The 17,520-nt window shown below is 41.5% G+C and overlaps 1 long non-coding RNA gene across 1 annotated transcript; it reads right to left on the bottom strand.

The window, feature by feature from the left end:
• Positions 1–975: 975 nt before the first annotated feature.
• On the bottom strand, positions 976–10,725 carry LOC125529067. The gene is made up of 8 exons (XR_007292540.1): positions 10,483–10,725; positions 10,153–10,358; positions 7,012–7,163; positions 6,273–6,376; positions 5,243–5,329; positions 3,208–3,686; positions 1,742–1,870; positions 976–1,599 (listed from the first exon to the last, which is right to left on the bottom strand). It is a non-coding gene; the product is annotated as an uncharacterized LOC125529067 (long non-coding RNA).
• Between the last annotated feature and the right edge of the window lie 6,795 nt (positions 10,726–17,520).

Genomic DNA, 17,520 nt, shown 5'->3' with positions numbered 1-17,520 from the left:
GATTGGCTCAACCGTTGCTTGCCTCCTTAATTACCCACGCATGCATGGGCGGCTGGCATTAATAAAAGTGGGTGTAAAACTAAACTAGATGCCTGTCTCCATGTCATGTTTGACCAAGCCCGGCATCAAATTCGTACCGTCACGCTACAATTTGGCGGCATAAAAAGGCCCGAATAAACCAAATCAAATCCCTTGTTTTCCCTTCAGCAAAAAAATAAAAATAAAATCATCTTAGTCTGGGCGTGGCACCTGTCGAGAATCACCGTCCGAAATATACATCCTAGTCTGAGCGCCAATTTTGCATGCTGATTGTGCTCATAAACTGATCCATTCATGCGCTTCAAAAACAAATACACCCAAACAAAATCTTCAGGGCTACAAAAGGCTCTAAACCAGAACAAATTCCGCCACCGGCCCTCTCTTGGCAATTCAGAAAGATTAACTTATTTTGCCGCACACAGTCCTCTCTTGTGAATCAGAAAGCAGACGATCCAATCAGCGGCATGTTCAAAAATTACAGCAGATTGTTTGGAGCTCACAAAATGCTCTCCAAAGAAAGAAGCATGATTTTTCAAATCCCAAAACACATACACCCCTCCTGTAGACATCATGTCAAGAAGCACCCATACAACAAGGCAACTTCTTCCGTCTCAAAATTCTTGTGCTGGATTTTTCTAGATATGGATGTATCTAAAACATGGCTATATACATCCGTATCTAGACAAATCTAAGACAAGAATTTTGAGGCGGAGGTAATACGACGAAGGATTTCTCAGAGATAACTTCTTTCTTTCTAACCGACAGCTACTACATGATTACAAGAGATAAATCTTCAGGACCCTAGGCCCCTGCTTTATCATGAAAGCAAAAATGCTCTAAACCAAAAGAAAATTCACTCCCAGTATACAAGCAGCATCCAAACCCAACGCTAAAGGATTACAAAAAAAAAGAGGGTAAAATAAGTGACTTCTCATTATGTATGGTCCGGAAAACAACGTACAGAACAAGGGACTTCTCATCCATAGTCCAGAATAAGTTCAAGCTCCCTCCTTATGTATGAGTACAAAACAACTACTCCCTCCAATCCAAAATAAGTGAACTAATACCACGCCACTTATTTAGGGTCAGAGGGAGTATTTTACAAGCACAAAAGTACTGCTGCAGGGAGCAGAAAACCCACAGCGACGACTAGCACGCCGACACAGTTGCAATGGACTCTTTTCAGCCAAAACAGAAAAATCATGATCCAAATCAACAAGGGTCTGTTGGGAATCCAGAAACTCATTTACTCATGCACTCGAATCGAATTCATTCCTTTGTAGAGCAACCAGTCCGTCCAAAATCATCCTGCCAAGGCAACATGTTCCACACCAACAAAAATCAACCACATGAAGCTAAGCTTAGCTCTTCAACACAATTCTAAAAACAAGAGGCTATTTCAACACCACAACAAACTAGCTGAGAAGCCTATGAATCTAACAGCCAGCTTCTGGGCACAACCCAGATAGCCACTTGAGCGTGTCAAGTTCCCTCGATGGCCTGGCTGCTAACAACCACAACTTCCAGGCTTTTCTTTTCTTTAGACAGATATGCTCTCCCCTGTAACATATCCAAAGAAAGAACCAAGTGAGGTTTTTCTATGAACACAAGACAAGACAATGCCAGACTACACTGTTCTACCACAAGCCAAATTGGCAAGCATCAATAGAGGACCAAAGCAACAAGATCAGATTACACATACCGGAAATGTAAAGAAAAATCGACCCATCTTCTCGCCCTTCGGACCATCAGATTTCCAGCAGCTAACTGACCTCCCATCGTCTCAAGCATAGATTGCGTCGCCATCCTCACCATCAAGCCAGGCCACTCCCTGGGTAGAGAGAAAGAAAGATTAATTCCATTGTACGAGGCCATGCAATACAAGAACACTTCAAGATCTTTCTTTTTCTTCTTTTGTTTACATATATATACACGGCCAAAAAATGTTTCATCAAGACAGAATATATAACAAGTCAAGACAGAAAACCACTGTGTTGTACTAAATCAAAGGCACTTATTTTGAGATGGACAGTATGTAACAAGTCATCCACATAATTCACTCACAAACGTGAGTGACAAGGATAGCGATTTATGTCGTCGTTTGGCCGGATCAGGAGTTCGCCCACGAAGTAGAACGTAGAATTGCCGATGCCCCTAAGGTGTAGGTTGAGTGTCGATTTTCAGCCTCTGCTCATAGTCTTCACAAACAAGAATTCCTTTATTGCAATGCTGTACACTAGCTAGTACTCCCTCGGTCCGATAATTGGTGTTGTTGTTTTAGTTTAAATTTCAACTAAAACCACGACAAAAATTATGGGACAGAGGGAGTACTTGATTAACTGGTTACCCTCGTGCTCAAAATGTTCAATGTATGGGACTGCAATATGCATACCATACAATCATTTCAACATCCTAGCATGAAATTCTAATCTATCATTTTTTTTACAGCATATGAATCTTGTATTCACCAAAACGTTGGCTAATACAGCTAACAAAGGTTGCCTATATGGCTATGCTGACCTATTCCCTCAAGCACAGACAAATCAATCGTAGTAATTATGCAAAAGACAGGTGAGAAAAATACTCTAACTAGAGCAAGTGCAATAAAAGTTTATTCCCTTCATGTCAAGTTCTACAGCCTAGACAGTAGCATGGCAACATCCAAAACAATTATCAATCCCTATCAAATAGCATATACAAATGACACGTTAAGCACCTGCTCAGCTATCCATCTAAGCATGTTCTCTCTCATGTATTTTTGGTGTAAAATAATTATTTCTGTAAGAACATGCTATGTTGAGTATTTGGCCTTTCTAATGTCCTCTTCATAACTCAGTGTTAGTGCATGCACCCTCAGACGAATTCACAAAACTGATTAAAAGGAAACATGCTACTGATTAAAAGGACACTGAAAATCAGCTAACTGGCACTGTAACTTTGAGGAAGAGCAAACCATTTGATAGTTATCATTGCAACAGCCCACAAACATGCAATCCAATTCCTTCTAGTATATGTGCACTCAATTTGATTAAGCAATTAGAATGGAAAAGAAATCGCAAATCATTCTTCAGAAGTTGTTCTGAAATCCAGCACACCAGCAGTGGAGTAAGTAGGATGCGTCATGCCAGCAGGATAAAGAGAAGAGGCGAGTAAAAAGATTCATCATACCACTGGTTCCGACACCACCCTCCCACTCAAGATGCTTCCCTGCGCTGTAGCACCAAAGGCAACAGCCTCATCAGGGTTCACACCCTTGTCTGGCTCCTTGTCGTCGAAGTAGTCCCTGATGAGCTGCGGGACCTTTGGGAATCCTGGTGCTGCCACCGACAAGAAACAACTTTGTGGATCTGGCTCTCCTCGAGGCCAGCGTCATCCATGGCGTTCTTCACGAGTACCATGGTCATGCGGAACAGATCATTGTTGAGTTCCTCTAACCTGGCATGGGTCGGTGGTTCCGAGAAATCAGTCCCGTCGAAGAGGGACTCGATCTCAACACAGACCGGGTGCTGGTTACTGAGGGCTCTACTGGCACCCTCAGCTTCCTTCCTCAGCTTTCCAAGAGCATGGTTGTCCTTGCTGATCTCCTTGCTATACTTCTTGATCAACATAGATGAAGTAATCCATGATTATGTGGAAAAAGTCCTCACCTGGAGAGAATATATATACAGCTCAGTTATATATGATCCAATAAAATGCACAACACACAGCTAATGAGACGACAAACTAATCATGACCACATCATTTGAGTTCCTTGTAAGTAAAGCAATAAACCCATGCAGAGCAGCAGAAGAAGAAAAAGCGCGTCACAGAGACATTAATCAGCGGAGAATTACTAGTATATTATCAAGCTAGGAACGTGGACATATGTTCAAGTTCCAGCATAATATTGATCACACAGCTACTGAACCAATGATATTACAACTATGGCCTAACCACAACACATATAGAGAATTAGATATGGTACCAAATTAATCAGGGTATAATCAGGAACCCTAAAAGTTTAACCATGGCACGAAGCCTAAATCCTAGCATTCCATCAACACAAATAAGTAGCTGGTGCAACATTTTTGATACACAAAATGGGATACAGTGAGAGATGATAAGGGTGATCCCAGGAAAACGACAACATGATATTGTCTCCATCCCGAATTACTTGTCTTAGATTTGCCCAGATATGGATGTATCTAGACACATTCTAGAATTTATACTCCATAAGAGTAATAGCAACATCCCAGGACAATTCTATCAACAAGTGACAATATAAGCAGTATGGTGTACACCTATACCTGGCCATCTGCTAGGCCGGGCCAGGCCTAACAAAGCCCAAGGCAGCAAACCTAGTCCCAAGCCGGGCCCAGCCGTCGGGCCTGTTTTTTAGGCCCAGGCCCGGCCTGACGCCTTGGGCCAGGCCCCTTCCCTAAAACACGAAAATGCCAAGCCCAGGCCCGGCCCGACGCATGCTTCGGGCTCAAAACTCAGGCCCAGGCCCGGCCCGCAGGCAAGGTCGGGTCAGGCCAGTCGGGCCGGGTATCCCATGGCCAGGTATATGTACACCTATGGCTGAATTCCACACCACAATGGCAAGCAAGCATATCTGAAATAAATCAGGACAACGAACAAAAAAAAGGATACGAAGAAGGCCAAACAACTACACAGGAGCTAAATGCAATGGCAATCAATTAATCAATTCTTTTTAACAAAAAATTTGGCAGACACAAGTATGCAGAGTCAAACAACAATGACAAAAACATTATCAAGCTAGCTTAGCAAGTGATTGATCAGCAGAGATTTACTAGAACATTATCAAGGTAGTAATAGGACAAGCACGGTGTTCATGTTCCCGCAACCTATGATTTATCTATCTCTAAAGTTATGGCCAATCAGATGCTACAGTAGGTACAAGGAAAAACATGAAGCAAATGCCATTATACTAGTGGAGCAAGGGGGACAAAAAAAACTAGTTTACTGTAGTATCAAGGATGTGCATGACCATATATGCTACATCAAGAATGCAACCATATAAAAAGCTAGCAGAGAAATCATAGTAAAGGGCACAAGTAAACTATAGTGACCAAATACGACAAATTTGATTCAATTCAAAACAAAAGCATCAAGCCTTGAACTCCATTAATTCTTCTAAGTTATTTGGACAATTGAACAGACCATTCATCATCAAGAACACACAAATTTCTCCATGACTTACTTGATGAGAGAAGCTGCTCCACAAGCAATGCACCGTGGACAACACGAGAATCATGAAAGCATTGACCAGCATCATCAGCATCCAAGGCTACTCACATAGAAGTTAACAACACGTAATAAGAAATTCTGGGACAAGAGAGCTTCTCGATTCTTTCCATTGATAGAATCAACAAATAAACTTATTGATAAACGGGTGCATATTAATATACATGATATAAAGAATGTATTCAAGCAATTCTCTAGGTGAATGATACACAGGCAAAACACTCTGAACAAAATAAAAGAACTCATCTCATAATCATACAGCAAAATTGCATCTACGTAACATAGGCATTATGAAAGCATAGAAGACGACTGCCCATTTCTGCTAACTTGACATAATCAATAGGATTTATGAATACACTCAATACTTTTAAATGTACATGATATCGATGATTCATTCAAGTAATCCAATATACTGACAACTCGCACTACCATGAAGAACAACAGTCTTGATACTATTTCAACAAAGGCACACCACATTTAATATTTTGAAATACTTATAGTTGGTACAAAACGAATGGACTTAAACCAGAGCATACCTTCTCGGTAAATGCAACTCTATATTTTTGGGTGTTTTGCTACAGACCATCATGAAACCTACACTACTACCGGAGCAAAAACAGTAGACAACTACTGTACCAACGTCCAACGGTATTACAACAATGCCTATCCACAATCAATATAGAGATGGTACCAAATAAATCAAGGCATAACAAGGGACCCCATAATTAACCATGGCAACAAAAAGTTTATTGTACTATCAAGATTGTGTGTGGCCATATATGCTATATCAAGAAAGAAATCATATAAAAAACTAGCAGAGGAATCATAGTACAGGGTGCAAGTAAACCATAGTGACCAAATATGAAAATTTTGATTTAATTCAAGATAATAGCATCAAATTTGAACTCCATCAGTCTTTCTAAGTTAGTTGGAAAATTGATCAGATCATTCGTCAGCAAGAGCACAATAATCTCTCCACGACTTACTAGATGAGAGAAGATTTTCCACCAGCAATGCACCATCGACAGCAAAAGAATCACCAAATCTTGACCAGCATCATCACCAATTCATCATGCAAGGCTAGTCACAGCTAAGGAAACAAAACGTAATCAGGAATTCTGGGACAATATGGCTCCTCAATTCTTTCCACTGGATATAATTAACAGATTTTTTAAAATAAAAAGCGGGTACTTGTGAACGTAAATGATATAAAAAATTTCTTCAAGCAATTCCCTAGGAGAGCAAGACATGAGCACATCACTCAAAATAACAGAATCGCCTATTTGGTCAGCTATCATAGCAAACTACCCATCATAATCATACAGCAAGACAGCATCTACCTAATAGAGGCATTTGAAAGCATAGAAGATGGCTGTCCATCTCTGCTCATTTGATATAATCAATAGGATTTATAAACATAATCAATACTTTTGGATGTACATGATATCAGTGATCCGTTCAAGCAATCCACATATTGATATAACTCACACTACCATGAAGAACAACAGTCTTGACACTATTTTATCAAAGGCACACCACATGATGATGGAGTCTAGATATAGAACAACCAGCTTCTTGTGCACTTTCCAGTATAAAAGCACACTTCAATCCAGTTCGCATGCCCATTAATTAAATGAGATAACAAAAGAAGAAGTGAACCATATAATTTCATGGAGTTGATGTTAAATAAAACGGATGCAGTAGTTGTTGGACTTCAGAACATACATCTGTTGTCTGTAGGAGAGGGGTTCCAGCAGTATTTAGTGTCGTTCGACGCCATCGCCAGTTGCTGCATGGGCTCGTCTTGTGCAAGAGACGCCAAACTAGGAGGAAATGGAGGCATCCTCTTTCACGAATTGTCATGAAAACCAAAAAAGCTAGCAGAAAAATGGACTTCAGAGTTGAGAAAAGATACAAGAGCCACAAATATTATTATGTAAAGAAGAGTAAGCTGTTGGTAGAGATACAGCTGCTCCTGGTGAAATATTTAGGATGCAGCAAAAGAGCGGAGTATTCATTCAGCACACCTTCAGTTTATGGATAAAATAAACACGCAAGAGTATGAAGAGTTTGGATCAGGCATATCGGTAGTACCATTTGCACTAGATGGTTATCATATGTGCATGTATATCTAGCTCTATTGCTTTCCAACCAAGAAAAATACTTGCACCATTGCATTCAATCCAGGATGGATGTAGAGTACAGGACCTTAGAGATGGTATTTCATCAGAATATGAAAACTGTCAGAAAAATAAGGTTCAATCAACTCCCATTCACTCTGCATGGATTATTTGTTACTAGCTACCACGAGTGATGGATGCACCATCATTATTGTCCCGTCAGAAAACAACATGTAAAAGGCTGAAAGCAATTACATCTTGTTAAATCCTATAAATCTCTTCGAACTAGAAACAAAATTCATCATTCAGTCTAGACACATATCTGCAGTCAGCTCGCTACTTTTGTCAGAATTTAAAAGGACGCATAACAAAATTCAACATGTGAGATGAAATTCGTCCAAATGTGAAATTTTTCAACAAAATAAGATGATCTCCCGTGTGACAGTAAAGAGTAACCTAGCCTGAACCAACCTGAATGTCTGCAACAACAACAACAAAGCCTTTAGTCCCAAACAAGTTGGGGTAGGCTACAAGTGAAACCCATAAGATCTCGCGACCAACTCATGCCTCTGGCACATGGAGAGCAAGCTTCCACGCACCCCTGTCCGTAGCTAGTTCTTTGGTGATACTCCAATCCTTCAGGTCTCTCTTAACGGACTCCTCCCATGTCAAATTCGGTCTACCCCGACCACTCTTGACATTCTCCGCACGCTTTAACCGTCCGCTATGCACTGGGGCTTTTGGAGGCCTGCGCTGAATATGCCCAAACCATCTCAGACGATGTTGGACAAGCTTCTCTTCAATTGGGGGGTGGGGGAGGAGAGAGGGCGGCGTGCGGGAGAGGCGGGGGAAGGGGGGGGGGGGCGGTGGAAAGCAGCAACGAAGAGGGCAGTAACAAGCAGCAGGGGGAGGGGGAGGGCGTCGGCCTCGGCGGCAGCGAGTGGGGAATTAGGGATTTGGCATCGGCGACACAGGGTGTGGATGGAAATAACCCATCACGAGCTAATTTCCAAAAAGAACCCCCCACGAGCGCCGGCTGTCGCCTCAGATTGGTCAAATGGAGGGGCGACGAGTGGCGTACGGTGAACAGTGATCGTACAATCACGTGTAGACGTATTGAGTGACCGTATTGGCCATATTTTGAAATACAGTGACCAAAGCGTGCTTTCTTCGCAAGTTCAAGTACCGCCAATGCATTTTACTCATTTTCTAATAATGATTTAACTTTTTTAATATACTCCCTCTGTACCTAAATACTCATTGTTGGGGAAAACCAGTACAAATTCCCCAACGACAAGTATTGTGGTACAGAGGGAGTGTGACATTACATTGGTCAAATTGTCAAACCATGGATACTTATGGGCATTCTAAACCGGAAGGAGTAAGTATCTAACAACATGAGTTGAGATGTTAACTGGTGCGCCATGATTATTTCAGTGTATGTAGATCCTTTTTTATGGAAGACCATTATGGCTTTATTGACAATACTTACACTACTAGAAAACATTGTTTGCTGATCGGTCACCATTGATGCGTGAAAACATATGTAGATAGTACCGCCATTTATGGACGACCGAGTATCCATGGGTTGTGTCTCAAAAAAAGTCTAGTTTAGGGGGTAGTTACCACGGATAGGCCTAATGTGAGGCACGTCTGGGTGACATCAATGGCATGACGAGCATGTATCACTATTGGTAAAAAAGCCTTCCTCACCCAAAGCCACTCTCTCGCCGTATTCCTTATACGTTGTGTCGGTGAATCGCAAGCGGGTCACTCCCATGGGCTAGGTCCAATAGCACGATTTTTTGCTGCAAGTCTTTTTTTGTGGGGTTTTTCTTTCCTCTGTTTTTTGTTACTTTCGTTGGAGTTTTCTTTTTCTCTTTTAATAAAAACTCTTTTGATTTATTTTTTTCATGTTTATAAGTATGTTCGATAACAACAACAACAACAAAGCCTTTAGTCCCAAACAAGTTGGGGTAGGCTACAAGTGAAACCCATAAGATCTCGCGACCAACTCATGCCTCTGGCACATGGAGAGCAAGCTTCCACGCACCCCTGTCCGTAGCTAGTTCTTTGGTGATACTCCAATCCTTCAGGTCTCTCTTAACGGACTCCTCCCATGTCAAATTCGGTCTACCCCGACCACTCTTGACATTCTCCGCACGCTTTAACCGTCCGCTATGCACTGGGGCTTTTGGAGGCCTGCGCTGAATATGCCCAAACCATCTCAGACGATGTTGGACAAGCTTCTCTTCAATTGGCGCTACCCCAACTCTATCTCGTAGTCTGCAAGACCATTATTTCTAATCTTACTCAAAAACAACAGAAGTGTTTCAAATGCATGCAAACAATGAGGGGGCGAAGAGAAGTTGAGTTTTATTGAAGTAGGTAATGGTTTTCCACTCAGAGCACCAAGCACATCACTATTTCAACACTCAAATTCAGAACTGAAGAGTTGCAAATTCAGAACAGAAGTGTTCAAAAAGGAATATAAAACACAGTAAATCCTATCAACTAAGAATCACAGGAGCATGATTAAAGGCTCTAAAATGAACATGAGTATAATACTGACTCCAGGATTAAAATGAACATGACCATAGTTATGATAAAACGAGTTAGACTGCAATCCAACACCCCACAGCTAGCTACGGTAGTTCTGGATTTCACAAGATTCTCTCATAAAAAGCATAGTTAAACACATGAAATTGGAGAACAAAATTTGGTAAGGAAAGGAGTTCATGCTCACCTCACACCATCTGACGAGGTTCGTGGAGGAGCACATGCATGGTACGGTGTTGGGCAAGCCAGCAGCTTGCATCAACGCTGTACATGGCAGGAAGCAGGCCTAACCTCGCCACGGCTACAATCATTGGAAGATGAACCCTAACAATAGGTAGCCCACAATGGCACCAGCTCCCCCACAGCGTTGAAATTGAACCGCAGAGCCAAATCCTGCACCAAACCAGCAGAAGTACCATTCATTAAACCAACACACCCTGAGGCCACGCATGACATGCTCGACAAATTGCCCAAGAGAAGAAGAGCTGGAAGGGCCTGGAAACGGAGGGTAGGTCACCTGCACAAGCAGCCTAGTGGAGACAAGCTCGGCCAAGGAAGCAGTTGCCGCCCCTCCTACTCTCCTGGCGAGAGATTGTGAAGAAATGGAGGCATCGGGATAGCCAGGCTTGGTCCTCTTGGGCAGCGGGTAGGTGGCGATGTCCACCATCGTCACGGCAGCCGTGCTTCTCGTCTTTTTGGACCACACCATTGATGACCCACGTGGATGCCCTTGTCAATGAGTTAGATGTTGCCTTTGATGCAGACCTGAACCTAAAACCACAATCGGTTAGTAATTGAGCCATTACCAAATCAAAGTCACAAAACAGAGTTGCATGCTGACAAAAATAAGTGAGGAAAGGTCCATGGCTATAAAGAATGCAAACATAACAGTGACCAAACCAGATTAAAAACAATAGCTATGTTATGGAACCCTTTCAAGAGGAGAACATCCCTGATAAATCTAAGAAATACACATTGCACATCACCTGGACACTACACGTGACTTGGTAAAAAGGACTATAAATCAAATATCATCTAGTACACAGTACTAACTAGAAAACCCGGTAAGTTCCAGTACCACGGGTGTAAACTCTAGCATTAAGATCCACACAGACCAGTTGCATTAGTTGATGATCAAATCATAAAACTATGTATGCTTTAGAATTTGAAAGGCGTGAATGGATTAATTACCCAGATCGGTTTCAGCGTGTCGACGTCCATCTTGACCTCCTACACGAAGTTGGTTCTAGTAGACCGTCAGCTTGCCAAGGCCGCCTGCAGAGTGGAGGGCGTCCAAGCCCATGTAGGTGGTGTTGGCCACTGTCACCTCATCAGGATACCATGCCCCTGCACGTCCAGCACTCCAGCTCCTTTGCAAACTCTTCAGTTCACAAAAAAGAGGGCACCTTTAGTTACCAATCATGACAAGAACGTAACTCTATAGGAGGAGTAGAGATTCAACAGGTGAATTTAATCAACAAAGAAAGACAGTGGTTTCCTAAAGCTACTACTATCTATTATTTGGACACTCCAGTTAAACAAAACTCTTTGTGTGCTTTGGAGGCTTTCTAACCAGCTTGTGTGCTTTGGTGAGTAGTCATCTCCTGCTATACCAGGACACTGATTATTATTTGGGAAGGGGCAAAAAGAGTGAGAAAAAAACAGCAAGGGAATATGCACCTATGAAGAAAGAAAGGCATGAGCTTTGGTGAGCCCATGCCACCAAAAGGTTAAAAAAACAGAGTAGTCATATTCTTCTCCTTGAGCTTTTGGTTCCCCAAAGAAATAGTGGACGCAAGGACAAGACCCACTTATAAGTTAGAATTTAAACCCACCTAAAATGCCCAAACACCAAAATACAAGCTCAGAATCCAGATGTACAAATTCAAGAAATCCTAGTAAGAGAAGCATGAATGGGAACAACACAGTTCAGCGAAATCCCATCACCGGACAAGAAATGCGAAGAAGGGCAAACGAGCAAGAAGGCAAGCGATTCTCTGTTGTTGCAGGTGCTCCTCGTGGGGGGTTAGTTTGATAAAACAAATTGGGGGGATTTCATTAGCATGGATTATATCTATAGTGCAGTGACCCAACACAACAACAGCTGCAAAAATGATTCACGGAAACAGAGCTTCTGAAGAGGTTGACTTCATATGAAAGGAGAATTTTTTTTTGACAATTCAGCTAGCAATCACAAAGTTCCCTGTACACCGGCCACGTGAAGGCGACTAGTGGGGAGCAGGCAGGCAGAAGATGATTGCGTCCAAAGAACTTTTACAGAAAGGCATGAACTTTTACATATTATACAACAAAATTCAGATTTCCCTCTTAATAATTATCAGAAAGAAAGAAGTTCAGAGCTTGCAGTTTTCAGTGTCATATATGCAAACCAACATCACTAGTGCAGGTTGCCTTTTGGTTTTGGTGCCAGCTAACGGAGGATGTGCAGGTATGCAAGGTCACGAAATAATTTAGGGATTAATCACGTGTGACATGACGACACAATGAGAGGTCAAACAAACAGTAGAGTTGAAAAATCAAAGCCAGCAAGGATAGTTCACAGTAGACTTGCTGTTCTTAGGGAATCCAGGCTATAAACTTGAGAAAAAAGAAGGCCTAGGGCATCCAACTACCTACTGTGAGCATTGTTTATTTACATTTTGCAGATTCATGATTCTGATATGCAATCTCTGATATAAGCATCAACTACCTACCTAAAATGGCAGATTCACTGTGAGCATTGTTTCTCTTATGCACATGATTCTGATATGCAATCCCTGCCGGCAAATTGCCAATTTTGAAGACTGTGCTATAGTGAAACCAAGAGCCCATGCTTGCTTCCAGGACATAGTAAAAAAGATTACTGTTGCTTTCATACAAAATAGCCAAACTTTCTCTAGGCCAATAATACACTTTCTCTAGTTATCAGATCAGAAATGATCTAAATTAAGAGAGCACCAGATTTCATAATTCAACAAGAAAGAAGTTTATGTGTTTTGAACAAGTCGGACTAATCCATCCACAAGCTCTTATCTTATGACCACTCGATGCTTGTACGTCCACCCTAAAGAAAGAAAGTCTTTGCCTTTGGGAAGAAGATACATGCTGCACTCAGGACTAGTGCTGCTATCGGGGGGAGGGGGGCAAGTTCACTACTGTAGTAAGTAAACGAAACTGAGGGAATTTTTTGCATCACGTATGGATCTATCCATCATACGGTAGCAGCAGTAGTACTAGTGGATCAGATCATAAATGACTAAACTTTCTCTTGGCCAGTATACTTGCTCCAGTGATCAGATCAGAAATGGTCTAAATTAACAGAGCACCAAATTTCAGAATTCAACAACATAGCAAGTTTAAGTGGTTTGAACAAGCAGTCAGACTACCGGAACAAGTCACTGAACCTCAGAGTCAAATCAAAAGCAACAGATGTGGAACTAGCAGGGTAAAGAACAAGCAAAAGACTTTCATTACCTCATGCGGACCTCGTCAGGGTATCTTGAGTTTGCAATCCAGGCCCTAAGGCTACAAAGGCAGAATAACTTAGCAGCATTATCATCAAGGGATCTCCGGTAGGTAAGCTTCACAAATCATTTATCCTGTAAGAATTTTTACGTTCACAAGAAGATTTCAGAACAAAGCAAAGAAAACCATGAACTTCATGCAAAATAAGTGTGTACAGACTCAAGAAGATGCATTATTCTTTATTTGTTAAAGCAACTGCCCCAACAGCCATCTATTTTCTAACATATACAGTAAACTTCATAAATCCAACTGCACCAATCATTCTCATTCAGCCATCTATTTAAATCCAGTCAAGCAAGCAAATCAGGGAACTAAGCCTACAAAATTGAAATCTGAGACAACAGGCAGAGCAAAGTGGTCAGTGCTCAACTCTGCTTGACATTACTACCATGTTGGTTAGTGCAACATAATATAACCTTGCAGACAAGAGCAGACCATAGATAGGAGCAGGATTATTCTTGAAGATGGCCAACCCAGGCTCACATCTTCTGAGAAGATCCAATCCAAGACTATGGATGAACGTAGTCTCGGGAAAACATATAACAACATATCATTTTCCATATCCACAGTGCTGAATAACTAGTAGTCTATCTGTATCTCAAACGAGTAGCCGGTCACCATAAGAACACACACCACAATAAATTCCGTGTTTACTAAGCCGAGCATATACATCGGAAACATATTCGACTACTCCCTCCGTCTCAGTTTACAAGTCCTATGCGTATACCCAGGTTGCCAATTTTATCACCATAATATAAACTATATAACAGAAAAATTATACCGTTTGAAAATAGAACATCTGAAGTTTATATTGGTATATTTTTTGTAATATATGACTTGCATTAGGTTGGTCAAATTGACGACCTAGGGATACGCGCACGCCCTATAAACTGAGAGAGAGGGAGTACAAAAACGCACAATATTTAAGGCAATAAAGTGCATAATATTTAAGACCAGACCTCTGTTGACTAGTAACAGTACATTTTAATACCACCTAAATGGATGTTAGTAAATTGTTTTAGTGATTCAGGTGGTGACTCTTCCCCCCCCCCCCCCCTTGTTAATTACCTTAAATATTTTGTTTAATGAGAGCAAAGACGTGCTTTTAGTAAGTATTATCACAAGAACGCATCATCTCAGGACCAAGAGTTAAAGACAACCTTTAAGTCAAAACCACGCACGCATCATCTCATGAGATAAAATTGAACCTGTCATCAATCTGCGAGAACAAGAACTTATTAGATATTAACAAATCATAGCAACACGTTCAGAGTTCATCAGGTTCGAACAATCAAAGATGCAGATGATGAGACACTGATTCTTCAGGGAAGATACATTGATGAAGCACAAAATTAATGTTTTTGCTCATTAGCTTCCTTCAATAAGTTTGTAGACCAGAATATCTTCAAATAATCCATGTAATTCATATCTTTTTATAGAACACGAAAGGAACAGTGTACCAATTCAGTTGAAACAAAGCTATTTTAGCTGTTTCTATTACTTTTAAACTGGAAGCTGCTGATTCTGACATTGTTATTTCTTTACAGGGATAATGTTGACATTATGAAGCAGAAAAATAATGCTTCACATAGTCAAAAGTAGGCAGAACAGATGGTATACACTAAGCTTCTGAATCTGGACTCGGCTGACAAAAGCATGTGCATGTAGATGACGACTGTGTGGTTCACTTCTGCTTTTAAACCCAAAGGCACATATGAGAACCAGTGTCACTCAATGCCATGCTCTAGTCTAAGAACAAATACATTTGAGCCCTGATTATTGAACCATTAACTAGAGTAGCTATTGATAAGTTCCTTCAATCAAATTGTGGTGCTTAACTAATCGGCCTACTGCATCCAAAAAGGGACTGAAATTATAGCAATCAGATTAGCAACAGTAGTTACCCTCTTTTCTCTGGCCAAGTAAACATGCCCGAACTTGCCCCTCCCAAGTGCTTTCCCAACGTCAAAGTCAAAAAACACCCACCACTTCTCCTGCTGAGAATGCTGCGAAACCTACAGAGAGGCAACAAAAAGACACCATTAGTGGACACTCGTGGATCTCAAGAAGCCGAGGTTGATCAAACAGTATAATACAAACAAGATGCATGTTCCAACCATGCAAACCATCACAAGAAGCTGATAAGTTAGGGCTGCCCAGACCGAGAGGAGAGCTAAGCGCATTAAACACCAATCAGGTGGCACGACGACCCTTAATTGATGGGTGTGTTTACTTTACTGAACCCAAAATAAAATCTTCAACCAAATATGAAGAAAATAGGATGCTTTGGTGCTGTTGGTGCTAGCAGAGTACTAGTAATGCTTAACTGCGATAGCTAAAACTAGTAGCTGTTTGTAAGCGATCAAGTTGTTCAAGCTACCAATATAGTGACTTGTGATGTGCTACTAGCTCACTAATATCCATTGTGCTGATGTTTCATTGTGTTCCCCATTTTTGGATTCAAACAAACCATGGGCAAATCCATAAATATTAATCCACGTAAATGATGGCTGCTACAACAATCACATCCTACCGAGACACTAACAAGTGAGTGGGCGGAGGGAGGTGCTATCTGCAGGGAGTAATTACCGGCGGGCAGTAGGGACCTTGTGATGTGCGCCATCATGGTCAGGCTCGAGCTCAGGTCCTCATCCTCGCCTGCTGCATACATGATACATGCCTGCAAAGATGCAAATACAAGCAAGCAGTGTTTTCTGTAATGAAATACATACATGATTCACCACCCATAATGATTAATCAATCGTGTTTTTTTACTACACTAGTGAGTAAAGGAAAGTGAGGAATTTTTTGCATCAGAGAACAACACACATCCATCATACAGTGGCAGTACTACTAATGTGTATACACTAGTAATAGAAGAACAAGGAAGGAGGTCATTTGTTAATTTGGCATAAAAAATCGCAGCGTTTGGTGGCCAAGGAAGATGACTTGATGGTGCAGCAGGTAGAGGCAAGAGGCATCTCTGACAAAAAAAAAGGGTTCAGGGTAACAAAACAATGTGGATGCATCCTAGTCCTACCATAAAGAACAGTAACATCACATCTTAAAGATAGCTGGAATGCAAAGAACATCATTGAAGAATCGCTACAGTTGCGCCAGACTTTAGTTATACTTATCACGGGTTATGCTAGTGAGCTAGCTGGTTGAAGGTGTATTTTCAGGTCATTAGAGACCATTGCCTCAATATAAATGAAATAGAAGATCATGCGTATGAGTTAGTCATGCGAACTATCAATATGTAAGGCCTATAAATGACATAATCATACGCAAGAACCCACTGTGAAGTGTGAACTTTCAGTATGGAACATTGACTAATTAATGTGCATCATCCTGATTGAATACCTATCATCCTGATTGCATGCACTGAAAATTATACATATCCATCGGAAGGGTCTAGCTCTGAACGTTCTGTCCAGAAAAACAGCACTGATGGAAATATGAAAATGCAGCAATTTGTACTGCTAATCAGTGGCTTCACAATGTACTACTCCCTCCGATTCACATTAAGTGTCGCAGTTTTGAACTAATGTTGAACTAGCCTTAGTTCAAAACTGCAACACTAATTTTGGATCGGAGGGAGTAGGTAACACACACCTAAGGACCATGGCATCTGAATGCCAGTTTCGTTGTAGCACACATATATTCATGAGAAAAGGCGAGAGCTTTACCGATATTGAGCGACAGCCCCATCACGGCAGCTCTCAACCCCATCACCGAGGGACCGCCTCCTCCCGAAGTCCGGCGAGAAGGATCTCCCATATGGTGCATATCTGCAGGACAATTCATGGAAGCATATTATCCTCCTCACCCATATCTCCTAGTATTACATAATTCACGGAACCATGGGCAAATCCATATATACACAGCCATGTAAATGATAGCTACTAGAACAATCGCACCCTACTGAGAGACTAGCAAGTGAGTGTGCAGAGGGAGGTGCTACCTGCAGGGATTTGTTACCGGCAGGCAGCAGGGACCATGCCGGTGGGGCTAGAGCTCGGGTCCTCGT

This window comes from Triticum urartu, unplaced genomic scaffold, assembly GCF_003073215.2.
Source record: "Triticum urartu cultivar G1812 unplaced genomic scaffold, Tu2.1 TuUngrouped_contig_5315, whole genome shotgun sequence".
NCBI lineage: Eukaryota > Viridiplantae > Streptophyta > Magnoliopsida > Poales > Poaceae > Triticum > Triticum urartu.
Note: the sequence above shows the minus strand (reverse complement) of the source record. Positions and strands in the feature narration are given on the sequence as shown.